Consider the following 27,909-nt stretch of genomic DNA (forward strand, 5'->3'; position numbering starts at 1 on the left):
ATGTTTAAGTGTGTTACCATGCCGTGCATACACTTGAGTGGAAAGAGTTGTTTTTAAATGCCCATGAACTTGCTAAAGATTAGAGGGAAGGACTGGAGCAACAAAGTAATCATTTAGCAGTTGCGTGACATGTTTTTGTTTCTATTCTTTGTATTGTCTTGGAACTGGTGGCTCTATAAGTCGCTTCAATTCTATAAACAGCGTTGTTAGCTCCTGTGTTTGCATCAGTCTTCCTTGTCCCTGTCACTACTGCATTGCATTCTTCTGTTTCAAGCAATAACTTTAAGAAAAAGAGAAAAGTAACTCAACACTTTATGTGACTCCTAAAAACAAAGGTGAAACGAGAGAAATAACATGGCTGCAGTATAAAAAAGCACTGAGCAAAGGTTGTAGGAGAGCCCGAGTTTGCAAGCCGAGCCAATATTTCGACACGGGTACTTGTCTTCGTCTGGGCAGCACAGTCATCGTGCTCCTGTGAGGAAAAATCTGCCAATGCCTGTCCAAAACCTTAGTAAGCGCAAAGCCAATAACAAATCCGACACACACGAAATACCAGAACCTACAGACCTGGCAACCAGACACAAGATGGGCATAAAAAATGTTCATTCGGTGAAAAATGTAAATCTAGACCCAGAGAAATTGACCTTTGTTTGTAATACCAACAGAATCGCGATCCAAGTTTGGATGGATCTAGCTGTCAAATGACTAAGCCCGGAAAGTGCATGCTAAAGGGACCTTAGTGCCCGTGCCCACAACATAATGCTGTTATCTTGATCAACAACTATAAATTTAAGCTGGCGCACGTGTACATGAACACACATAAACAAACCCACATACAAAAATACGGGAAGTTGGACGAGCTGAAATGCGTAGAACGAGACACAGATGGGGGCCGATTAGCACTTAACATCAAGCATTTCAATTTAAAAAAAAAAGGCTCAATCTGCCTCCTGCTGAAGCTAAAATCACAAAAAGCATTGCACACACACGGTAGCATTATTTTTTAAATAAAAAACGACAAAGTCTATACCAATGCTGCAGCCTTTCTGCGCCACGCCTTCTCGCAACAAATCACCAGGACTTCAACCCACAGGTGCCGTGATCACTTTACGGCACTCGAAATGAAACGCCTACAACCCTATTTAGAGGCTGTAAAGACAAATACTGCAGCACTACGATTATTCACCTATGTCGTCTCTCTAACTAGGCTTACTTTGCAATGTAGACAAGTACTTTAAATTTAGATTGTAAACATTGCTTACCTCAAGACAACTGCCACAAAAGCTTGTAGGAATCTGAAAAACAGCGCTACAATGAAAAGCTGTACATTGACGGCGTTGTGCACCCTGGCCCATTTTCTACTCCTGCAACACAATGAGAAGTCCTCCAGACTTTGGCGTGCGCTCCACCACCGTTGGGCATGGCAAACAGTGTACTTGATTTTTTATGTGTGTCGCTTCACTTCTGAGATCGTCCAGGCGTGCAAGTCCTTGGAGGCATACAATAATTTTGAATCAGGTGTGTGCGCGCGAGGTCAGCAACGGACATATATGCTAGCTACCTATTTTTTCGTTTATTTTCTTTTTCCCCGGGGTATCGCTATGGTTCTTATATATCATTCTCCGCTTTCTCTGCGGTTTCTAGCTCGTCTTTATTTTTTTTCTTTCCGTACGGCGCACATCATCCAACGCGTGCTCGAATAGTACCTCCCCATGCTATTCCTTGAACCAATGCCATATTCACCCATTGCCTGGACCCCGGCCTGCTTTTCTCCTACCTTAGCGTTGAAGTCACCCATTATTACAGTATACTGCATCTTTACTTTCTCCATTTCCAATTCTACATCTCCATAAAAGCTTTCGATTGCCTGGTTGTCATGGGTATATGTAGGCGCATAGACCTGTACAACCTTCAGTATATAACGCTCATTAAGCTTAATTAGGATGCCTGCCACCCTATTGTTAATGCTATAGAATTCCTCTGTATTACCAGGCAAAGTCTTATTGGCAAGGAACCCTACTCCTAGTTCTCGTCATGAGATAGTTCATAAAGCAGTATATGCCTCATTTTGGTTTCCTAACCTCTCGAAGCCCTATGATACCTCATTTCATTACCGCTAGTCCCTCGAAGAGCGCAGATATGCTTCCAAACGCTACCTCCTGCCGTTCTCATCCACACCGACTTCAATCCTGAATTACCGGCCCTAGAGTTAGCACAGATGGCATAAAACGCATTTTGAGGCTTTAGAGTTAGCACAGATGGCATAAATCGCATTTTGAGGAGATGTGAGTCAGATCTCCAATAAACAGGGAATATTCTCGTCTCAAATTAACAGTCACAAATTCTCAGAGCTGTTGGCGGGCCTATAGCCTTTACGAGTTATTTGCGAATAGGCCACCACATGACAGCCTGTATGACGTTGCCTATTTAAGGCGTTTATTACGCCGAGTTTTAGGTTCTTGCAATGAATGTAACCTCTGTCTGGCATGTCATTTCGTCATCTTACCTATTCCATAAGGACAGTACACAATGTCAAACCCCACACCGCCACGGTGGTGTAATGGTTATGGCTAAGTTATGGTTATGTGGTGCGGTGGTGGTGGTGGTTATGGCTAAGAGGGCGGTATTTAATCCCGGCCGCGGCGGCCGCTTTTCAATGGAGGCGAAAAGTAAGGCTCATGTGTGCTGTGCGATGTTAGTGTACTTTAAAGAACCCCAGGTGGTCGAAATTTCCGAAGCTCTTCACTACGCACTTTTTCATACCTTGAGTCACTTCGGGAAGTTAAAACCTCCAGAACCAACTAAAAGCAATGGTTTATTTATTTATTTTATTTTTACTTATCTTTACATACTGCAGATCGGCGAGGCTATTGCAGTAGTGGTGTACAGTACAAAACAAAGAAACACAGAGAGTAAATATACGACATTACGAACAGGCTTCTAAGAGTTCCTCTAGTGATAATGAGCAAATGTTGCCTGTAGTGGTAAAGAATTTCAAGCTTCAACGGTGGGAGGAAAAAAATGTACTTAAAAACGTTAGCGTGCACGAAAAAGGAGGAAATAATCAGGATGTTGTGGCTCCTTCTAGATGAAGACTCGGAAAATACGCGATAATTATGGAGCGAAGAATATCGAGGAGAATTTACTAAAGTGTACATCAACTTCAAGCCATCAAGATGACGACGTGCAGCAAGTGTAATTAGACCTAATTGTGGAATAAAATCAAACAATGTAAAATCCATGTCGAGTCTCCAGCAAACAAAACGCACAGCATTCTTTTGTACAGATTCTAGTCTGTTGATGTCCCACTGTTGATACTGATTTCAAATCACACAAGAGTATTCGAGGATGGGGCGAATGAGTGTTTTATATATCAGGAGCTTAGCTTCTTGAGGAGCAGCGCGCAAGGTGCGATGTAAATATTCTAGTCTTTTAAGGGCCATATTAGAGATTACACCAATGTATTTTGACCAAGACATGTCGTGTGCTATAGCTGAAGACCGAGATACCTGTATTCGTGCACTTTGTGTACGTTTACCGCATTTTATGAATATGTGACGAAGGAGGGACACGGAAGTCGTGACAGTCTCAGAAAAGTTTATGTTAATTTGCCCTGTGTTAACAGTTGCAGAAATAAGCGAAGGAATTGTTGAGGCTTTCATGATCAACTAAATTTAATGGTTCGATATAATACGCAGTCGTCGGCATAAAGGCGTAATTTTACTGAAGCGTTAAATGACAGGTCATAATTGCATAAGATGAACCGAACAAGACCCAAGGCAGCTCCTCAGGTTACCTCAGATGAGACATTAACTCAAGATGAGTTGGTAGAGTTGAATTGTACATACTGGGCGCGTGATGACACACACCCCTCACTCGCCTAAAGCCATGACTCACGCGTAAGGCAATACCATTACCATGTCTAAGCATATATACTAGCGTGATATTTGTCTACAGACGCGGCATTTTTCAGTCTACCTGAGAGGCCAACTTGAATACACTGAGAGAAAAGTTCAATAAACGTAGAAAAAACTACATTTCGAGAACATAGTTCTCAGCGCAAAGGCACGCGGCCAAAGAAAACAAGAAGGAAGACTAGCGACGAACACAGCCATTATTAATTTAAACCGCGTGAACAAGAAGGCACAAGACAAGATAAAAGGAAGCCACAGTACAAGCGCTTCTACTATGGCTTCCTTTTATCTTGTCCTGTGTCTTCTTGTTCGCGCTGTTTAAATTAATAATAGATGTTTACCAACTCGCCTAACAAAGCAAATGACGACCACAGCGCTCCTTTTCTTTGGCCGCGTGGCTTAATTTGCACTGAGAACTATGTCATACCAATTAGCCCAACAACTAACTCTACATTTCCAGTTTTGTTTGCACCCTAACAGCTCGACGATGTCAATACAAAGATTCGATTTGATTTTGATTTGCATCATATCTGGCTACCCTCTGGTAGTGACGTCACATGAAAGCTACCAAGCGGTGCAAATATAAATTCAAACAAATACACATCCCAACGCCTGGAAAGCTAGCTCGCTTAACACTGTCCTGTACCCGTACCCAGGCTCAGTACGAGCATACGAGGTACATGTGCGAGGAATGGGAATATTTTTGCCTCAAGAAAACATGACCCGACCCTGCAATAAAGTATATCTTCCCAGAACAGGCCAGTGAGATAGACTTCCTCAAAAAAATTACAAGGGTTCAACGCTGCTGAACCAAAGATTGAGCGAAAGCATTAGCTGCGGATGACCGAGCGTTCTTCATTTTTTCTTCTTCCTCAGCCCACATATAAAGCCCCGCTTTAATCAAGCCGTATAAACGTATCTTAGTGGCCTACAGGGATAACGTGAATACCAAGGTCTTAGCAGGCTGTTCTGACCCCGTTATGTGAAACGAGAGACCCAAGTTGGCAGCTCCTGCCAGCCCATCTCTCGCTTTTGTGTCACGTGGGGTGTGACGTCACGCGTTGCGCCGTGGCTACGACCGCGCTACGCCGACCGCTTGAGCTAGTAGCCCAGCTCTCACCCTAGTGCCACGTGAGGTGTGACGTCACAGCTTCACGTGGGTGCGGCCACGCTACGCCGACCGCTTGAGTTGGTAGCCCAGCTCTCACCCTAGCGTCACGTGGGGTGCGACGACACAGCGTCACGTGGGTGCAGCCGCGCCACGCTGAAGGCTCGAAACCTAGAGTAGAATTGTTTTCGCAACAAAACTCGAGACACATTCACCGCGGCCATAAATCCGCGGCGTGCTAGGCGTGCTCCAGTGGGCAGCTTCCGGCAGTCTCAGGGCTGGCAGGTGGCGACGTGTACGAACCGCCAGTGTCCTCCGGGCCACTTAGACGGCGTCAAGCGAACGAGCCCCGGGGGCCGACACTCCCTGTTGGGACCGACCCAGGCTTCTATCTCTTCTTCGTCCACCAGTTCCGTGAGTATGCACATCGAGCTCACGCCGTTCCAGTGGCCGAGTGTCATGAATTTCCTTGATTCAGTTGATGACCAAAATTTTGATGTTTCGGGGAACGGCGGATCGAGTACATTTTTGATGAAATGCCTCATTACTTGTAAGCTCATGCACCGCCGCGCTTTTATCCAGTAAGTCCAGTGACGGGGCTTTTTTCGGGTGCATACAACTGGATTGTCACAACGCATATTCATTAATAGTTGAAAATTGTGCTTGCACCTTGACAACAACTATATGGCTAATATGAAAGAAGTTGTCTTGAGCCTACATATTGTTACGTGGCTGCAAGCAAGACAATTGCACACATGGCGACAGGGTGAATGATGATTTAATGGCTGGCCTAGCATAAGGGCTCCTCTCGCGCCACTGCCGATCTTCTTCTTCGCAACAATATCAATGATTATTTTCTATACAGCGAGACTTCTACACTTATCTTCTTCGTAGAGACGTTCTATGAGTGCCCAGTTACTGGTCGCGGGTAGGATCCCAACCGCGTATTCATTATTTGGAAGGCGGTAAAATGAATAACGCCCATACATAATTTAACCACTTACCAAGGAACCCCAATGGTCTAAATTAATCAGCACCCCTCCACTAGAGCCTCCCTCTTTGTATACATGTTTCTCCAGAACGTTAACATCCAGAATTTAATTGTTTGCTCTAACATAGTGCTTTCACTGGTTATGGACTTTTTTTTAGTATTTATTTATTTGAAGTGCATTTCATTTTTTTACACTTCAGGAAGGAGGCCAAAAGGCACGACGCCTGACGTGGGCCTTCCTCCCTGGGGGAAGCAAATTGCATTTGGCACATGTATACAAAACAAGCAAATACAATATGATTAGCGGTCATCATGACATCAGTTTCCACAAGCACATGAAACAAAATCCATTACAAAAATAACAATACCTGAACCTAAGGTGTTCCGAATAAATAAGAAAAAAAAACAACAACATGAAACCATCACAAGCCACGACTGCTGGTACAGCAATCTACGATGAACATACAAGAACGAAAAACTGTACAGAGCATGTTACAATAAATTAAGATTTCTTGAAAAGAAGCAATGATGAAATACAGGAAGTTATGAAAGGAAAGAAAGAAAAAGAATCATGTTTACTGATATGAATACACAGTATATCAAAGATGTACCGAAACGTCATGCAGTCAGCAGTGCAATCACCTTTCTCTTGTAATTTTTTTTTACTTTTACATTGGTACAAGAGGTAATGGATATTTCTGTTTTCATTTAAAAGCGCAGTCATTTGATATCTAATCGTTTTAAACCCGTAATTCGTTCTTGCTTTTGGTGTTCTTATTTCCATATGCCGAAGGTGATATGGATTTTGAGGTAGTTCTGGCGTTACAAAAAACTGAGGTTCAGAATGAATTGTAGTATACGTTTCAAGCGCTAGCCGAAGAGTTTTTAACTGAAAAACGGTTAATAGCCCTAAGCTGTTCCACCACTGGTCCGTGCTTTCTAAGTAAGCTAGGCTAGCAGTTGCTCTAATGGCCTTTTTCTGTAGTAGAACAAAGCATTTAAATTAGCCTGTGTTGTATCGCCCCCTACCAGCAGACAATAGTGAAGATGCGATTGAATTAAACAGAAATAAAGTTGTTTTTTTAGCCACATTGGTAATAGAAGCCTAAATTTGTTTAGAAGGCCCACAGATCGCGAAATCTTTTTTCTTACTTGATTAATATGGTCAGCCCACAGCAGGTATTCACTAAATATAACTCCAAGAAATTTTATTGACTTTACACGCTGTATAACGTTTGAATTGTATAGTATAGTTGGCTCATCTCCTATGACTTTATTTTTAGCTCTGAATATTACATACTTCGTCTTCGTGATGTTTAATTCTAACCTATTGGCCCGCAACCATAATGAGAAATTTTCTAACCAGATATTTGCTTTACTCTCTATAGCTTGTAAACTCGCGTCAGTAAAGAAAATATTTGTGTCGTCGGCGTATAAAACTGTTTCGGAGCAAGGAGGGATATTAATAATATCATTTATGTGAACCAGAAATAGAATGGGACCCAGTATTGAGCCCTGTGGCACACCAGTGCATATAAGGCCGTAGCTAGAAGGTATGTCGTTGATCATTGTAAATTGCACTCTGGATGACAAGTAGCTCTCAAGAAGACTGAGGGCTGAGCCTCGTACCCCGTAGAATTCTAGTTTGCGTAGTAAAATTTCGTGACTGACTGAGTCGAAGGCTTTTCTAAAGTCTAAAAATAGCCCAAGTGTAAACAATCTGTTTTCGATGTTATAGATTATTTTGTCTTTTATGAGAAGTAAAGCGTTTTCCGTAGATTTGTCCTTCTGAAATCCAAACTGTTCTTTGGCAATAGCTCCGGTCTTAGCGAGGTACGAAATAAGGCGGGTGTTGATAACTTGTTCGGCAATTTTCGCGAAGACAGGCAGAACGGATATTGGACGATAATTATTAGGATCGTTATAGCTTCCTCTCTTATGTATCACGCAAACTCTCGCAATCTTTAATTTCTCTGGAAACTTGCTTTCTTTGAGCATTTGGTTGCATATATGTGACAGCAAAGGTGCGATAATATCGGATACAGCTTTCACTACCTCACCCTTAATGTTATCAGCACCAACGGAACAATTACTTTTCAGACACATCGTATACCTAGAAATTTCGGCTGTTGTTGTTGGGGAGAGAAACATTGAACATTTTGGACTGACTTGAAGAAATTACATTGGATCAGTGCACGTCGTTTGTGCGGCCTGATTTTCACCAACCGTCAAGAAGTGTTCGTTGAACATGTCTGATAAGGGACGACCTCTGAGGTGGACGCCATCTACCACAATTTCTACTGGCGCTGGTTGAGATCGTTTAGATATTAAATTGTTGTATGACCTCCATATTTGATTTGGGGCATGTTTATTAGCAAACGCTTCTGCGTAATATTCCTGTTTTGCGGTTTTCAAACCGGTGTTGAGTTTATTCCTTACGGTTTTATACAGTTTCAGTATATTCATGTCCCTACACTTTAAAAAATCAGCAAAGAGATTGTGTTTCTGTCTTATTCTTTTGTACAGCTCTTTTGTGACCCACGGCTTTTTAGACTTTTTGTATTTAGAGCTGCGAACAAGAGGAAAGGCGGCATTATAGGCATTTTGAAATTTTTCTTCAAAGACATCGTAAGAGCGACTAGGATCCATTTCATTAAAAACATTTGACCAGTCCACTTCTGAGATCATGCGTCGAAAAAAATTTATTGTTTCGCCATTAATTTTTCGATAAAAATAACTAAGTTTCTAGAAAAAGTTTTCCTCGAAGGCAGAAAAATAAAAAATGGAAGATGGTCACTGACGTCGCATACCATCACACCCGACTTGACATCGTTTGGTAAAAAGTCAGTGAAGCATAAATCAAGAGCAGTACCGGTACTTGCGGTGATTCTTGTAGGCAGGTTTATAACATTTGTGCAACTGTAGGTGGACATAATAGCAATAAAGTTCTTAGATACAGTACTCTCAGTTAATATATCTATGTTAAAATCGCCCAGGACGACAATAGATTGGCTATGTCCTGTAAGCGAGTGAAGCACACTGTCGAGGTAAGAAAAAAAACGTTCAACGTTCCCAGACGGTGGTCGGTAAACGACAATTATAAGAACATCACAAGATTCTGCAACAAGTACTTCCAAATCATAATCAACAACGGAAAATGTCTGTAGACAGGCATGTGATACACCATCACGAAAATAGAGAGAGACACCTCCGCATTTTTTGCTGTCTCTGAACAAAGACACATCAGAATAGTTTTCAAATTGAACAACATCAAGGGAATCAGTGAACCACGTTTCTGTAAATGCTAAAACATCAAATTTATGGGCAAGTGAATTGAGATAAGTGTCAACGGCGTCTCCTTTATTTCGAAGACTTTGCGAGTTTAAGCAAAATAAAGAAAATGTCTTATTCGGGTGGGAAGGTAATCCCATTACTGCGCTGTTAAAATCATCTATCGCGTAATAGCTGTAGTTTTCTGGAAGTGCTCCGTAGTCCATACTGCCAGAGATAAAGAAGCAGAAGGAACTCAATCGATTAAGGTTCACTCCTCCAATTCATCGCTTTCAGCCCGAGTCGTTTCCCTGATGTTGCACAAATCTGCCTCACATGCAATGCGCAAAATGGGTTCTCCGGGGCCCTTGCGGACCATCACCTTTCCGTTCTTCTGACATGTGAAGCGATAACCCATTTGCTTTGCCCTTGTGCGTGCCAGCCACAAAAGATGCTTGTTTCGTCGGGTAAGGTTATCGTAGAAGCGGATATCTGAACCACTATCGAAGACTTGCCTACCCTTGTCCTTCCAGATCTCTTGTTTTCCTAGAAACGAACCTTACAAGGATGGGAGCCTCACGCCCCTTTTTTGCGGAAAGACGGTGGATGCCGTCAATATCGTCCTCGTCAAGAGAACAGAGACCAAGGGAAGCAGCCAGCTCATTGATTTTAGACAAGAGGTTTTCATTTTCTTCCGATTTGAGCCCATGTATCTCGAGATTCTGCCGTCTGCCATACTGCTCAAGTTCGTTAACTTGATCCTTTAAATCTAACATCACCTTCGAACTGCCGGAGTCTTCGACTGCTGCAAGACGCGCCTTGATGTCTGTTAGTTCACGGTCCTGCTTGGTTTGACGCTGGAGCACTTCATCATACTTATCAGACATGAGTCCAATAGACTCTTGTACATCAGTTACTATTCGCTTCAACTCGGGAAGTGCATTCATCATCTCAACTAAAGGCATCAGAAGGCATAGTTTTTTTGTTTTTTTTTTTTTGCATATCTGATACGATAGCCATTAGTCCCTGTTGGGAGAACTCCTGCTGTTCGTTATTTGTATAGCTATTCACCGGGGAAGAGTCATCTGAACAACTTTGTTTGCTAGACTGCCGCGCAGTGCGCTCTGACGCCACTACACATGTCCGACATTTCCACTGCGTAATGCTGCTATCAGCCTTTTTATTTTTGTAGACTTTGGCTGTTAGACCTGAACATGCTTTTCCGATGTGGTAGTTGAATTCACACGTCACACAGGTTACAAATGGGTCTTTGGGCGGGATAGCAGCATGGCAAGAAAGACACAGGTCAGGGTCCTCTAGTCCCGTAGGGTTAAACATAGCTATCACTAAGCAGTTGCACCCGGCAGCAGCAGCAGATGCAAACAAAAAAAATAATAAAACAAGCAAAGCCACCAACCTGCCAAGTGGAAGAAATGCGTCAGACACTTTTCAAGACAAGCGTCGTCGATGTATTACTGCTGCTACTGCCGAATGCAAATGCGGAGCGGTGCTTCCCAGTATCGCCGAAGAAACCTCGGTAGTTCGAACGTCGTAGCTGGGGCCAATGGGAGCAATCCAGACACGGTGGATGTTAGACGCAGATATGATCAGCAATCTTGGTAACCCTGCTCCGGCGTCGGCAGGAAATTTTTCAGGCGAAGCACAGCCGCAGTGGAGCCATGCGTCAAGGGTTGAGCTCGAGCGGAGGCCCAGCCGTAAAACTGCGAAGTGGAAGAAATGCGTCAGGCACTTTTCAAGACAAGCGTCGTCGATGTGTTACTGCTGCTACTGCCGAATGCAAATGCCATCCAGAATTAACATCCAGAATTTAATTGTTTGCTCTAACATAGTGCTTTCACTGGTTATGGACTTTCAGTGGTACATTCCCGGCCTTTTAATCAAACTGAATGCAAAATGAAGAGCAGAAAAGTATTTTTCGAATACTGTTGTATTTAAATGGAATCTGCTGTGCCAAGGTGTGCAGGGCCTCTTTTCCGACGACGGTAACGAAAGGCCGATAAGGATGCATGCTGATGAACGTGTGGCTAGCTTACACCCCATCCCTTCTTATGTCACTATTTCAACGTGCTCCCCTCAGGCGTGGTGCTTCTGGCTTTCCCTCGTCCTGTGTTCCGACTGCCTCCACAATGACGCCGCATACTTTGTCACATACTTCTTCAAAGCGCTGGCCAACGCTTAACGACCGACCACCACTTCTGGTGCTCTGCGAAACGAGAAAAATATTGCGGTAAGTTGTGTTTACATGTGTTTCTATGGGTCGCCCTCCCAACGCGCAACCCCCTCGCGGTGTTTTAAGATACTTCGCCTCAGTAATGAGATTGCATACTTTCACGATCTGTTCTAAGATGCTCACGGTTACTCTCCGGCGAATAACCACATCATAGGTTCTCCGTGAAATGAGAAACCTTGCTTTGAAATCTTTCGCTTTGATGTATTTCTATGGGCGCTAACCCTACTTTTCACCCCCAGTCGGCTCCGGCGCCGCGAGCGCTCTCTTTGTTTGTAACCACGGTGTTGGTCTATAGCGTGAGTGGAAAAGGCAGATCAAGAAGGAAGCTTTGATAGCTCAAGGGGCAGTTTCTTACTTTTTGAAGCTAGATCAGGGTGCCTTTATTAGAAAACGCAGCTATAAAAAGAAGCTTAACCATGAAGATGACACATGTGCAGTATGCGGTAAATCCATAGAAACAATTACCCATCTTTTACTCGAATGTGATGGTATCCATCTAGAAATCCATGCAGGTGCAGTAACCCTTCCTGAGGCCGCGGGGTTTAGATACCAATGGCCAGGTGAATGAACCTGAGGTGGAAGCTAGCAAAAAAACGATTGGAAGATTGATGGCATAAAAGCAGAAAAGGAAAATGATGTTAGTATTGTAGAAACAAAAATTCAATAAATGGAATGATGGTATAGTTAACCGATCTAAAATAATAATTCAGATAAAGGGGAAAAACGAGCGTGATAGCAGCTGTTACCACTCCGTTTCAAAGTGGACGTTCCTATATTCCATCCATCCATCCATCCACCCACCCACCCACAATGTACATGAAGACAAGCAAGGGCGCACGCACGCGCGCACGCCTTCATCGTGTCTACTTGACAGTGCTCGAGCTGGAAAGGAGTGCGTCTCCCGAGATTTGAACCAGTAGCGTGGCGACAAGTAGGTCACGAGACTACGATATGCCGCGCATCAGAAGCAGACGAGACTGTGCGGCATTTCGGCGTCAGTATTCTATTCGCGTTCGGCTGGAGGGCGCCTCGATACCGGCAGGCTTCCAATTCGTTCGAATAAATTTTGCTTCTCGTCGGTGGCCGACAAAATTCGGTCACTGCTCGTAAGTTTCCACGTCGCCGTCTGGTTCTCAGTGTACCCTGTTTATAGCGTATGCTCCGACAAGGGCACCAACGACTGTGCTCTCCTGGCATCGTTTTTATTTAAGCGCAGAGCACCACCATGCTGGTAGCAGAGACGAAGATGAAACCTGCGAGAGTCACGACCTAGGCAACGTCAGAGTGACGAGGATTTGGATTTCTTCTTTATCGACTAGAAGAAGACAAGATGTCGAAACTTGAAGTCATGCACGAAGTTCGCGGCGAGTATTTTATTTTTATTTCACCCGAGTTTTCCCTCGTGGTTCACCACGAGGCTCCTCCGAAGCGCGAGCTCGTACTAAAGAGTGCAGCCCGTTGTCCATTATTTCGTATAATTAGGAGTCGCCCGTTCGTGAGACTAAAATTACGTGCTTGGTTGCATTGTTTTGACCTAGCGTGGTGGCGAGTAAGTCAGTCAGTCAATATGATTGCTGGCCTGGGCGCGGGTTTCTCGAGAATTATCCCGCTTAACGAGAGCAAATGCTGAGGGAAAGTTCCGAGGGATTTCTCTTTTGAAGCTTCCGTGGTGCGAATGCGCTTGCGTTTGATAGAACACTCTCAGAATTAGTAAGGTTGAAAGTTGAGCGAGTTGAATCTGGTTCATTTTGAAGGTAGCGCGAAAAACGAGAACCAAGAGTTCTGTCGTTTTGTGTCCTTCTACTCTTAGTCCTCGTTTTTCGCGCTACCTTCAAAATGAACTCCCGGAATCTGACGTGGCAGTATTAGTGTTCCACCATTGGAACAGCTGCCCATGGTTGACGCTTTTTCTTGAGATTCCCGCTTGATTTAAAGGAGTTTCTTTTCTGTTTAAAGGTGTTTTCTGTTACCAAGGCGGACTTTATTCTTTGCACCAGCAATACATGTCGCGCGCACGTTTATTCGTGTCGCGGTATCACGAAGGCTCGGTTACTTCGGTTCACGCTATGGTGGCGAATTGCGCTTATTTGTCGACCTGTAGTTTTTCATCGTAATCGCAGATTTAACGTTCAATTTGTCACGTCGCTATTCTGGCGTATTCAAACAGCGAAGGGTTTTGTTCACGGATAAATGAAATAGTTACTATCGGCGATCGGGAAATAGCTTCAATCTTCTCTTACTCGTTTCTACTCGCGCTCTGGAATATATATTTTACTCTCGCGTGTTTGTCGGCCTGTAGCGAATTTGCTGGTTTTGTTTCTTTTTCCTCGAACAAAATCTTTATAGGCCGATTTTAGTTTCGGTTTTGTGCTCGTTTCGTTCGCTTATATTCATATATTTTTACCACATATGTGTGTTGCTTGATCAGTAATTTTTGATTAAGCTTGATTCGTACTGCCGACCACACGTGCTCACGCCATGGGGAGATATGTTCTTTACATCTTAGGACTTGCCCTGAGCGGAACCTTATTTCCATAGTGTTTTTTTTTTTTTTTTGCTCCTGTTAGGTTTACGTTAGCATTTAGCTTCGCTGCCTGCAAATCTTCGTGATTTGGCGCGTCTTCAAATGGAGTGGCATTACAAGGAAGGCGCTCATGACAGCAAGGGAATCTAAACGTAGGCGAGTGGTTTCCGTGGTCGTCGTCGGATGCGCGAAGGCTCGAAGTGTCACTGTCGTAGTTCTGTATCCTCCCTCCCCTTCTGCCTCTTCGCCGGGCGTGAGTGTGCAGACATCGCCCGCTATGGTAGCTTAGTGTTGAGAACGTTCGGATACTGAGTCGGAGTTTCCGGGTTTGAACCCGGCTGCTTTTTGATGGAGGCGAAACCCGAGACGCACTCGTGTGCTGTGCGATGTCAGTGCACGTTCAAGGCTCCAGGTGGTCTAATTATACCGCGGCGCTCCTGGGACGGCGGCATTTTTCTTTCAGGCCATTCCTTACCCTAAGACATGGTTCAAGTATCCACGGTGAAGTGAAACGCTTACTGGAAGCCCATGCTCAATGTTGACATGTCGGCCACTGCTTTCAACGAGCCTCTGCTCGTAACCGACTTCATATGCAAGCTGTTTAGCGATGGCCGGCGCGAGATGTCGGCCAAAGAGTTCAGGGATCTGCGCGACCGCCAGTATACGTTTGTCTCGACAAGGAGATGAAAAGCTTGCGTGTCAAGGTTACTCACCTTCCCTACCCGCGCAAGTACCAGGTGGTGCCCGTCACGAAAGAACTAACAAAGAAGCTTTTCTTCATTATGATAGACGGCTCCCGCTGCTGTGTGGGTGACTATTTTGATAGCAGCTATGACCGTCTAAAGTACCCCAACCTACCCTGCATCCAGACCGGCAACGCAATCCATCCGGTCTACCTTCCATTGCAGGTCTTCTCGACTGTCGAAGGACTGCAAGAAGAATCTTGTCGAGAACCAGACGTCAGAGATGATAAAGCGCACTGCTCAGCCTCCTGCCAATCGTTTCAACGAGATCCGCCAGTCGGTGCGGGACTTAGTCAGCAACATCAATCCGTGCCTGCGCGAGTTTGGCCTTAAGATTAGCACCGAGCCTACTCAGCTGAAGGGCCGCGTGCTCGACCCGCCATCCCATGGTCTTCGAGAACAACTCCGTCGGTAAGCCGAGCGAGAGCACCAGGGAGCTGCGCGGCCGCCACTTCTTCAAACTGGCCACGGTGACCCGCTGGACACTGCTCTGCCTAAGCCGCTTCGCTCAGCGAGACAGTCTGGACAACTTTGTCAAAATGCTCATCCGCGTCAACCAGGTGCTGGGCATGCGGGTCGAACAGCTGATGAACGTGGCCACGACTAACGCGGACCGCAAGCCCATGCGGAACATTCTGCTCGATGAACAGCGCAAGACTGCAAACCTAGAGATGATCATCATCGTGCTCGCCAAGAACTCGAACTACGCCGAGATCAAGCAGGTGGCCGAGACCGAGATCGGTCTGCGCACCCCTTGCATGATGGACACAGCCTGATCAAGAAGTGCAACGCTGCGCTTATCACCAACCTGTGCCAGAAGATCAACGCCGAGCTTGGCGGCATCAACAATGGCATATTGCCCCAGGAGAAGCCAGCCATCCTCCAGAAGCCGCTGATCATCATAGGCGCGGACGTGACTCGCCCGGAAATAAGCTGAGGCTCTCGTGCGTCGGCAGCAATGCACTCACCCCGTCCTAGTTTCACTCCACCGTTCGCGTGCAGATGGAGGATTCCGCCGACAGTTCGCACCTGGAGATCATGAAGGACCTCAAGGACATAATAAAAGACATGATCAAGGCATTCTACCGAGCCACAAGGCACAAGCCGGAGAGCATCATCTTCTACCGGGATGGTGTGAGCGAGGGGCAGTTCATGGAGGTCCGCAACTGTGAGGTGAGCCTGAAAAGCGAAATCATTCCCCCAAATACTGCCCCGGTATTTCTGGGGCCTGGGATCACCGGTTGTTAAGGTGGCATATTATCGGCTCGTTGGTTCATCGAACAAATCTAGTGTGGTGGCTGATTGTTCTTAACATAGATGCCACTACTCTTATTCTTGCTTGCGCCAGGTGAGCGCTATCCGACAGCCCTGCCAGGAGCTGTTCCCGAACGAGACGTACGGGCCGGTACTGGCGTTCATCGTTGTCCAAAAGCGCCACTGCATACGTTCATGCCCGCCAGCGACAGGGATGGGGTGGGCAAGTGCCGCAACGTGCCTCCCGGCACCACCGTCGACTCCGTGGTGACGCACCCGCTTCACTTCTACCTCTGCAGCCACTTCGGCATTCAGGTGAGCAGTGTCGTGGCATTGAAATGCCACTAGTCTATATTTGATTCTAATTGTGTAAAGGCTGATCGGATCGCTGAAAGTAATCTTATTACAAATTAACGGGGTCACTTCGGCATTCAGGTGGGCGGTGTCGCGATAACGGAATGCCATTATTTGCAGCTGTAGAGAGAGAGGATAACCCAGCCGCTTGAACTCTCTAGTGTAGAAAAACGAATTGGGATAGCTCAAAACTTGTGGGTTTATGGAATTCTGTGGAGCAGCACGATGCAGTGCAACATTAACTGGTGGGCTAGTTGGTCGGATGAAGCTTCAGGCGATGCAGCATAACGGCACGAGGCCAACAAACTTACGTCGTCAGTTGAACGCTGTGTTTGTCCCCACCGCTCGACAAGCCTCGTGCTGCTACTCTGCGTCACCTGAAAGGTTGCAATGGCCACAGGATGCCTTAAAAAGGAGCTCAGAGTGTTTGTGGATTTTTTGACGCCAATAAAAACACTGTGTTTACAAACGCTGCGACACGCTGATAGAAATACCGCTCATGAAAATACACGAAACCGAATGATTTCAAATGCAGCTTGTGTTTCAAAGGGCGCGTTAAATTTTCCTTGCCATAGAATAACCAAGAACATCCTAGATTGTGAACATTTATTCAACGGCAATTTTCAAAATGCCGCGCAACGTATACGGGCACGAGTCGAGGGCGTGACCCAAACAAAGGAATATGCCTAAGCAGAACTTCCCGTATTTTTCTCATTTCCCAAAGCACCAGTAGAGGTAGCTGTTTGTTAAAAGTTGGCGAGTGCTTTGAAGAAATGTTTGACACAGTATGATACGTCATTCCAGAGCCTTTTTTGAAAACGCGGCTATAAATATTTGTGAAGACAGACGTACCTCTAAATGTCGCCATTTCCGCCGGGTGTTTTTCCGAATTACGCAAGCTTCTCGTGCCTGACACGCTTCCGTGTGCATTAAATTTCCTCAATAATACATTCGTTCAAATTATGTAGCAAAGTCAGAACTGCATTAAATGGACCTGCAAATTCATGAAAAGGAAACGAGAGTAGGGCGGTAGCAGACCGCGGCGCAGACAATGCCGATTCGAGAATATCAAAGGCTACGGCGTCCGCGAACGCGACCTTTGTTTCCAGACGGGTTTGGGTCGTGTACTGCTGCTGCGCGCGGTATGCTTTGCCCATTATTTGTGAGGACTGCCGTCAACGTGAACGTTAATAATATTTTAGCGGCAGAATATTCAAGAGAGAAGGTAGCTTGCATGACTTGGCGCGATTGAGAGAAGCATTCAGCTTATGAATCTTACCAAGATAGGTCGGGGTTCACTAAAATTATCGGAACAATAATTCAGTAGAACGTTAAGCTAATTGGTCTTCCGACATGATGAAACATGCAGCTGAATAGGTAATGCACAGAAGACACACACACGCACGCACACATGCACGCACACACGCACGCACACACGCACGCGCACGTAGACAAGAAAGAGGCTTCACTAATTATTTCAACCCGCTGTTACGACCGTGCATCATCCGCACTTGCGCGCTCTATTGTTCGCCTGTGGGCATGGATAAGTGCTGTGGATATGTGGTGTTGGCACAATGGCTCTAAGTGAGCCTGTTTCCAGGAATCCTGTTTTGTAAGCCTGTTTTGCTTTGTGGACACCCTGCAAATGCCAAATTGACCCTGTCAAGAGAACGTCTAGAAAAACACAAAGAAATGTCCCCCTGCGGGAAATAGCCGGAAGTGCTCTCTTTCTTTTGTTCACCCTTCCAGTCGAGAAGCGCCATCGTCCAGTGAGGAATGCCTACTATCTAAAGGAGACGACAGAGTGACATGTCCGCTGACTTGCAGGACAAGAAAGGAGCATGACGCATACGGCCATTAGATGATTTCCCGGGAATGCGGGAAAGATTTGCAATTGCCGGAAAGGGACAATGCTGGAAGCGTATGCGGCGAGCACGTGCACTTGGGTTTCTGAGAAGTAAATCCACTTGCCGGAACCAGCCTATCGATTCTTGGCTGAAGAATAGAAATGTACCTCCTCGCCGTTCCCAAGCTTTTCCCGCCAACAAGTGACCAGGCTCAACGAAACAATGCCGGGCCAGTCAGTGCTTCAGACCATCAGTGCAGTGATGTGTTCGATTGGATGCCGATATCTGAGGGGCGTGCCCTGGATTTGGTTGGTCAGCATCTTCAGAGAGGGGCTGGACATAGGGGGTTTTAAGGACGCTGCAGAGCACGAAATGTCGCTCTGAGCCCTGGGTAAACGGCTCATCCAGTCGCTTCTCGCTATGAACTCTTAACGCTTGCCATTTTGCTGATGTACCCTTCTTTTTCTTGTAAATAATCTTGTAAATAAGTTTTCTCAAAGTGCCATTAAACCTGCTTGTACATATTTCACCAACTTCGAAGATTCAATCCTTCTTCAACCCGGAGACTCTGCACGCTACCAAGTGAAGGCCGGGTCGACATAGCCCCAGCGTCACGACAACTGGTGGCAGCGGTGGGATCTGGATCTACAAGCTACAACATCTGGTGATTCGAGGTGGATCAGAATCTACAAGCCACAACATCTGGTGATCGGAGGTGGCATCTCAAGCAACAAGCAGGAGCAACAATCGGCCAACAAGAAAGCAGCTCGGAACATCGATCGCATGTGTGGGTGAGTGCTTGGCTTTTCTTCTGATGTGAACCAGGTTCTAGAAGAGGATTAGATTTTACAACTGGTAAAAAGTGTTGAAACGCCTTTAGGTTTGGTAGTTTGCACTGTTGTTTTGGAAGTAGCCGACACTCGGAGCGATCATGGACCTACAAAAGCTGCAGAAACCGGAACTGTTGCAATTGTGTGAGGAATTGGGAATTGATACAAGTGGTTTGGCACGAAAACCCTTGATTATAAAGGCAATCACTGATCTGGGAACCGATGATGAGGAGCTCAGTGAAGCATGGAACCTCATCGGTCAAAAAAAGGAGCAGCTCAGACAGCAGAAAGAGCGGGAAAAAGAGGAAAAGGAGCGCGAACGTGAGTGGGAAAAAGAGGAAAAGAAGCGTGAAAGAGAAGCAAAAAAGCTGGACCAAGAAATTGAGCTCCGGAAATTAGAACTAGAGTTGAGCAAGAGGTCGGGCAATTGTCCCCAGCTAACGGTACCTCTTCTCAACAAGGAGGCAGATTTCAAGATGTCAAAGTACATGCAGCCATATGTGATATCAGGGGATATCGGTCTGTATCTGGCTAACTTTGAGCGAACCTGCGAAAAACTGTCCTTCCAGCGAGACACTTGGTCTCAGAGATTATTGACGGTTCTGCCCTGCGAGGCAGCGGAGGTTGTCGCGCGGCTAAGCAAGGAGGACGCGGACAACTACGAGAAGGTCAAAGCTTGCCTTCTGAGAAAGTATAGGCTTAGCGCCGAGGCGTTCAGACAACGTTTTCGGAACGTTACTAAGTCCAGGGACGAGAGTTACCCTGAATTCCTGTACAATTTAAGAGTTAATTTGGGCGAGTGGCTAAAGAGCACTGATTCCTACAGTGATAGGGACGCTGTAGTCGAGCGAATTCTTTTGGAGCAGTTTTATAACTGCCTCCCAGAAAAAGAAAGAAATTGGTTACAGGACCGAAGCGAAATTAAGTCGGCAACTGAAGCTGCCGAACTTATTGAGGAGTATGCTTCGCGCCGACAATTCAGCAACCCAGCAGTGGATAGGCCCCGCAATCCCAAGTTGAGAGTGAATAACCGTCAGGAAAGGCACTTTGCTAGAGTTGGAAACGAAGAAATGAAGGTTTCTTCAGGCAAATTCCCTAGAAAGGACGGCAGTGAGAAAAGTGGGGAAGTGACCAACGCGCAGAACACAAAGAAAAAGCTTGAGGCTAGGAAGCCGCTCACATGCTTTAGGTGTAATGAGCAGGGTCACATTGCCGTCAACTGCTGGAAAGAAAAGATTGCTTTCTCGTATGTCAGTGACTGCGATGAAAATATGCAGCTTTTAGAACCCTACCTGCATGACCTAGTAGTCAACGGGAAGCCTTGCAAGGTACTGCGCGATTCGGCCGCAACGATGGATGTTGTCCATCCGGCGTATGTGTCGCCTTCCGACTATACAGGACAGTGTGCATGGATCCGCCAGGTAGTGGAGGAACAGAGTGTGTGCTTGCCAATCGCGAACGTGGTCATCGAGGGCCCTTTCGGCGAATTAACAACCGAGGCTGCCGTTTCAGGAAAGCTTCCTAAGTGCTATCCGTATTTGTTTTCCAACAAATCGGACATGCTACTGCGAAAGAGGGGAATCCTTTTCGGAGACAGAGTTGTGCAAGCCTTAACACGTTCAAAGGCGCGAGAACTAGCTACACTGCTCATTCCAGAAGAATCCACAGCGGAGGAAACGGCAGTTAAAACAGTGGTAGATGCGGAAGATAGCAGGTCAGAAAACTTTGAGAGCGAGGCATCTCAGATAAGTCAACTTGAAAGTGAGCTTGATGAGACGCGGAATGAGGACGTTCTTGAGAGTAACCTCTTGCCGCCAGTGTCTAGTAATCTCACGAGACTTTTAAGTGGAACCCGAGAGGACTTAGCTATGGAGCAAGCCGTGGTAAATCTAACGTTAAACCTTCCCGAGGAGATGGGGGACAACTTGATTTGCCTCAGCGGGAAAGGAAGCAACGCTCAGGAGCTTCTCAGAAAGACGGAGCAGAGAGGAGAACTAAAGAAATCCCAGCTGTCCGATCTGGGCGAAATAATAACAGAGTTTGAGGCCTGCTTCGTGGACAGGCCAGGCAGGACTGATTTGACTGAGCACGATATTGAGCTGACTTCAGACGTGCCAGTGCGATCAAGATGCTACCGATTCTCTCCAAGGCAAAGAGAAATTTTGGATAGGGAAGTAACTCGCATGCTGGAATTAGGAGTAATAAAACCCTCGGAAAGCGATTATGCTTCGTCTATTATCTTAGTAGAAGCTCCAGGTAAAGACCCTAGGCCTGTGGTAGACTACCGAAAGCTAAATTCTCTCACCAGGGATCAAGTGTATCCTATTCCGAATATTGAGGAGAGAGTAGAACAGGTCAGTAGAGCGGCATATGTGACTACGCTGGACCTTACTCGAGGATACTGGCAAGTACCGCTCACTGAACGCGCCAGCAGATACGCGGCTTTCGTCACTCCGACGGGCAGCTACCAGCCAACAATGATGAGTTTCGGGCTCAAAAATGCTCCATTTTGTTTTTCCCGACTCATGGATAGGGTTTTAAAGGGGTGTGAAACATTCGCGGTGCCTTATTTAGACGACATTGCGGTTTTTTCCGACTCATGGGCGGACCATATGGTACATCTAAGAGCTGTACTGAGCCTTTTGCGTCAAGCTGGACTAACCGTAAAGGCCGAGAAATGTTGCCTGGCAAGGGCGACCGTGGACTACTTGGGTCACAATGTAGGTCAAGGTTTCAGGAAACCCAGCGAGATTAAGATTTCTGCGGTAGCAGACTACCCGCGGCCGAGCACGAAGACGGAAATTCGAGCATTCCTGGGTCTGACTGGGTACTACAATCACTACATCCCTAACTATTCAGCTTTGGCTAGCCCTCTGACCGACGCTCTCCGCAAGACAGAACCGACAAATGTAGTCTGGGGCGAACAAAAGGAAGCCTCCTTCGTAAACCTGAAGGCTGTGCTGATTAGCCGTCCGGTATTGCGAGCTCCAGACTATGGCCGAGAATTCACGGTCCAGTGTGATGCCAGTGATCGAGGGCTAGGTGCTGTTCTCTGCCAGAGAGATGACGACGGTAATGAGCACCCCGTGCTCTACCTGAGCAGAAAACTGAGTTCTAGAGAGAGAGCTTATTGCGCGTCAGAGAAAGAGTGCGCTTGCATTGTATGGGTCATACAAAAATTGCAGTGCTATCTTGGAGGGGCCAAATTCACCGTAGAGACGGACCATTGTCCCCTGGCTTGGCTGCAAACTGCGACATCGAAGAACAGTCGCCTTCTTAGGTGGAGCTTGATTTTACAGCAGTACAATTTTGAAATAAGATACAAAAAGGGGAAGTTAAATGGGAATGCGGACGCGCTTAGCCGCTCTTTCTAAGCGGTCCGAGATGTTCCTCACCATGTATCCAAATTGATAATCAGGTTTTTTTTTTTTTCGTGCGCTTGTATATGTGTGACTATGTAAAGCAGCACGTTTGGTTTTCTAGGAATACGTGGGTCCTGAACGTCTTGAGAGTGGGCTTTTCTCGAACAACAATGGCAGTTTTCTTTTGACCTGGTCTCTTCAGACGGGAGCCGAGTACTTGCTTCGACATGTGGTTGAGTTTCAGACAGCTCGAGCAATTTGGCCTACGACAATCAAGACAACGCGACAAGCAACAGCGAGCTTCAAGCGTTCATGTGCAGGCCATTAAGTCGTCTCTTCATGCAGCAGCTGCGACTGCTGCCCTCCGAGACTCTTCTGGCGGGGGAGGAGGCTGTTACGACCGTGCATCATCCGCACTTGCGCGCTCTATTGTTCGCCTGTGGGCATGGATAAGTGCTGTGGATATGTGGTGTTGGTACAATGGCTCTAAGTGAGCCTGTTTCCAGGAATCCTGTTTTGTAAGCCTGTTTTGCTTTGTGGACACCCTGCAAATGCCAAATTGACCCTGTCAAGAGAACGTCTAGAAAAACACAAAGAAATGTCCCCCTGCGGGAAATAGCCGAAAGTGCTTTCTTTCTTTTGTTCACCCTTCCAGTCGAGAAGCGCCATCGTCCAGTGAGGAATGCCTACTATCTAAAGGAGACGACAGAGTGACATGTCCGCTGACTTGCAGGACAAGAAAGGAGCATGACGCATACGGCCATTAGATGATTTCCCGGGAATGCAGGAAAGATTTGCAATTGCCGGAAAGGGACAATGCTGGAAGCGTATGCGGCGCGCACGTGCACTTGGGTTTCTGAGAAGTAAATCCACTTGCCGGAACCAGCCTATCGATTCTTGGCTGAAGAATAGAAATGTACCTCCTCGCCGTTCCCAAGCTTTTCCCGCCAACAAGTGACCAGGCTCAACGAAACAATGCCGGGCCAGTCAGTGCTTCAGACCATCAGTGCAGTGATGTGTTCGATTGGATGCCGATATCTGAGGGGCGTGCCCTGGATTTGGTTGGTCAGCATCTTCAGAGAGGGGCTGGACATAGGGGGTTTTAAGGACGCTGCAGAGCACGAAATGTCGCTCTGAGCCCTGGGTAAACGGCTCATCCAGTCGCTTCTCGCTATGAACTCTTAACGCTTGCCATTTCGCTGATGTACCCTTCTTTTTCTTGTAAATAATCTTGTAAATAAGTTTTCTCAAAGTGCCATTAAACCTGCTTGTACATATTTCACCAACTTCGAAGATTCAATCCTTCTTCAACCCGGAGTCTCTGCACGCTACCAAGTGAAGGCCGGGTCGACATAGCCCCAGCGTCACGACACCGCGCACATTCTTTCTTTACTTCTATGTACACATCATTTCATTTTTCACTGTCCTCCCAGTGATCTTAAAATTATTTCTATTTCTTCAATATGAGAACGGAAGGCATACTAAGAACTCACTAGCCACAATTATCGCCCAGGCTTTCCAAATCTTCCTCGTCAAATTATCCTTATTCTTTCTAAAAACTGCTACGTTATTAAGGTTTGCTGGGCACTTTTCGTTCTTATAAAAAGTACAGCCTTTGCAGTGCAACGCAAGGTTAGTACCAGACCTATCCAATATTGCAGTGGCGTGTTCTCTTATCCTGTCGTTGATACATCTACCTCCCAGTCTAGCCATTGTATTTCTTGCCACAGAACAGGGGAATCTGATATAATATCCCTTGCATACATTCTTGATATCTGTTTCGGTGCGCTGTTTTACATCTTAATTTGTTCTCGCTCTCGTTTCACTCGCGCACACATTCTTCTAGCTTTGTTGGAAGCCATAGGAATAATGTTAACGGCATGTTGTGTTTTTTTAAATATTCATCAAGTTGTGGGTAAAACAATGGATGTAGCGCACCAGACATCTTTTCTTCCTCAGCATCAGTTGTCCATTACCTATCCTTTTTCGCTATACTGTGTCGCATTTTTCCCTTAGAACACACGTTAACTTTAAATTACCCACCGCCTTTGCTGGTGCTCTCGGAAAGGGGAATATTATTTTCTTTTCATTTCATGTGCTTTAATGGGGTCCACTCCCGACTCGTACCCCTTTGTGTTTCCGGGTCTTCTGAAGACGCCATGCCTTTATAGTCACTTTCACAATATGTTCTGGGATGTTCATTGCGCGTGACATCACTAGCGCAATGTGAAGTGAGAAAACGCCATTCAAAACTTATGGTTCCGCGTATTCCGATGGCAGCTAAGCCTTTTAACCATCAGTAGGACTAGCCTCTTGGCAACAGCACCGCTGTATCTCGCCGACGTCATATACAGGTCGCAACATGTTGCGCCTTTTTACGATGCTTCGTGGCGCTACAGGCATTAAAGGTACCTGGTTGCGTGCGATGTGTTTAAAAACAATGTCAACTGCCCGAACTTAACTTCAGAGGCAGCTACGTTAGGACTTTGTTTATTGCATGAATCATGGGCGTTGTGACGCGACGTGACCTGAAATAAGTCATGATATGACGCGGATTGATCGTGCTTTCCTATGGCCTGACAGCGGCTGTTTGTGGTTGCGCAGGGCACGAGCAAGTCGCCGCACAACTACGTCGTCTGGGACGATTTTAATCTCACGACGGACTACCCCAGAAGCTGAGCTATTACCTCTGTCACACCTACGCCCGCTGCGCGAGCGCGCAGCGTGAGCATCCCGGCGCCGATGTACTACGCTCACCTGGCCGCGTACCGCGCCAAGACCCACGTGATGAGCAAGGTGGACGTGTCAAGCTCGAGCAGCGACTCGTCCGGAGGCGGTGGTGACTCGGTGTCCACCAGCTAGTACGTAAGCCGTCAAGGTACTTGACTCCCTGCAGACCGCCATGTATACTTCGTCTAAAGAGGACCGCTGCCAGGTGAGCGAAATTCACTGTTCACTTATCATTCCTGACGCCACCTTGTAAGTTTTGGTTCGGCGTGATTGTTTTTTTAACGCATAGGACATCAGGCATCGTATTGCAGGCCCCTGGATTAATTTTCGACTATTTATGGAATAGGTGATAAGGGAGTTCTTCCAAGCGTCCGCCGCGGCCAGGATTCCATCCTAAGTCAAGGTAGTCGGCTGTATGCCGTCGAATGCAATGGGTTTCTTGGCAGATCAGCTGTAGGTGCAATTATTACAGTGTGTAATTAAGAGCCAAAGTCTCGGAGCGAGGATGATTGAACAAAGGCACAGAAGGAACGATGCGAACTGATCGATTGCTCCCACTGGCGATTCTATCTTTTGCCATGGAACGTAATGCAACCGTCGGTATCTACGGTGTTTCGGCAATGTTTCTAAAATTCATGCAAATAAGGCTATGGGCTCAGTACAGCATTGTAAATCGTACTGCTCACATTTAGAATTGGGTGTGCTATGGTAGCAAAGCAATGATCACCTCATCGTCATTCATTGTTGCTTTAAAACAAAACAACCGGCCAGTGAGCAGGGAACGACACAGAACATTGGTGCGCAACACAGATGTCGTTCCCTGTTCGCCCCGCCGGGGTGGCGCAGTGGTAAGACGCCCGACTACTGTGCCGGAGTACCGAGTTCGAATGTGACCTCGGTGGTTGCGTCCGTGTGCTGTGCGATGTCAGCGCACGTTAAAAATCCCCAGGTGGTCGAAATTACTCCGTAGCCCTCCACTAGGGCTCCTCTTTCTCTCTTTCCACTTTCACTCCCACCTTCCTCCCTTCCCTTACGGCGCAGTTGAGGTGTCCACAAAAAACAAGTGAGACAGTTACCGCACCTTTCGCTTGCTATAAATCAATCGTTCCCTGTGCGGTGTCTGTTTTTTTTTTTTTCAAAAATGCAACAATAAATTACAATGAAAGCTACAGACTAGCCCAGTTGGAAACCGATCGACTATTTGGAGGGCCCTCAAGCTCACGTTTCGGGGTATGGCACAACGGATTTGTAAACGCTGAGTTTGACAGCGTAAGCCTCCCGCTTACCGGCTCACTCAGCTATTCTTTGTTCGCGTAGAAGCCTTTTGGTTGACGCCTAATCTTTTATGCCTGCCTCTGACTATCTCACACGTACCCCTTAACAAACAGTCGTATAGATAGCACATTATGTGAAAGGCATACATGAAACCCCGCTAAAAAAGGCAGGTCGAATGCGTTATTTTGTCAAACTCAGGATCCCAGGTTCGTAGAAGGCTGGATTCGGATCTTGCCCTTTTGTCTCAAAGCTTGAATTGACAGCGCCTAACAATTTGGCCATGTATCTGTTCTTGTAACGTCACAAAACACGACGTCCATTCATTGTGTTCTGGAAGGCTAAGCTGCCACGGGAGGTAATGCAAGCACCCTTATACCAGGAGTTAAGATGCCGTGACAAAAGCCATGGTGGGTGGACGGTATATATATATGTATATGTATACTACTCAATAATTACGTACAGTAAACTGAAATGAAAGCCCCTACAACTCAAGCCTCAAGACATAAATTGTTTCTCGGCGTAACGAAACCACATTCTTTATTCGTGGAAGTAGCTCAAGTCCGCTGATTTTGTAAGAGCTTCAGTTGCCAGTGCTCACGGAAAGCCGTGATGACACCATGCGATCAGCGGTATGACTAGTGAGCTTCAATTTTAGTTTCACTAATTGTCTTGGTTGCACCTGCTTCTTTATCCGGGTCTGCGGCAGCAGGAGAGACTTGTCACACCTTTTTTTCTTTTTCTTTTCTCTCAGCCACCTCACTCAAAGCAAATTTCCTGCGTACTCCAGTCGCAAGGATTAGATTCGGACACTTTTTTAAACAGGAGGCATGTTCGTATGCCGAAGAAAAGGCATTCTTTGCGAATTATATTGACAGCAGACCTATTTACTCTGAGGCTGTATACCGCTGCTTTGACTAGTTTGTAAGGCACTGTGGAGTGCTTCGCACCTAGATTTCGTGCTTCTGGAACTGAACATGCAGGCACTGACCACGTTTTCTTCATTCGCATGGTATGGTACAAACGACTAACTTGAATTACCAAGTAAAATTAACATGGAGACTTGGGGCATTACGGAACTCGTCGCAGTCAGACACATCATGCTGCCAATGTGCTGTAGAAGCAAGCATCCAGGTTCACACCACTGGCTTAGAGGGGAAAAAAAGCCCTAGCACTCGTTACAGTTTTCGCGTGAAAGACTCGTGTTTCAGGTGTGCCACAGCTGCCTCCCATCACCAATAGTCCTGATGGGAACATTCACCTAGCGCGAAACAAACAAGATACCAGGTGTGCAGGAAACGTCCATTGAGATCGTGTTATTCTTTGTGAAGCCTTATTTTTCTGATGGCTCAATAGTATTCAGGAGCGCTTTCGGCTTGCAAATGTAGCGTCAGAAATTACCGCAGTCTCTTTCACGAATTACATTTCCCAGAGCAGCCTGACCACCGTCATGTGCTGA

At 46.3% G+C, this 27,909-nt stretch overlaps 1 pseudogene; it reads left to right on the forward strand.

Moving 5' to 3' along the window:
• The first annotated feature begins 1,374 nt into the window (after nt 1-1,374).
• On the forward strand, nt 1,375-27,909 carry LOC146183227 (protein argonaute-2-like; annotated as a pseudogene).

Source organism: Amblyomma maculatum, chromosome 7 (assembly GCF_055883805.1).
Source record: "Amblyomma maculatum isolate TAMU_Amacu chromosome 7, ASM5588380v1, whole genome shotgun sequence".
Taxonomy (NCBI): domain Eukaryota; kingdom Metazoa; phylum Arthropoda; class Arachnida; order Ixodida; family Ixodidae; genus Amblyomma; species Amblyomma maculatum.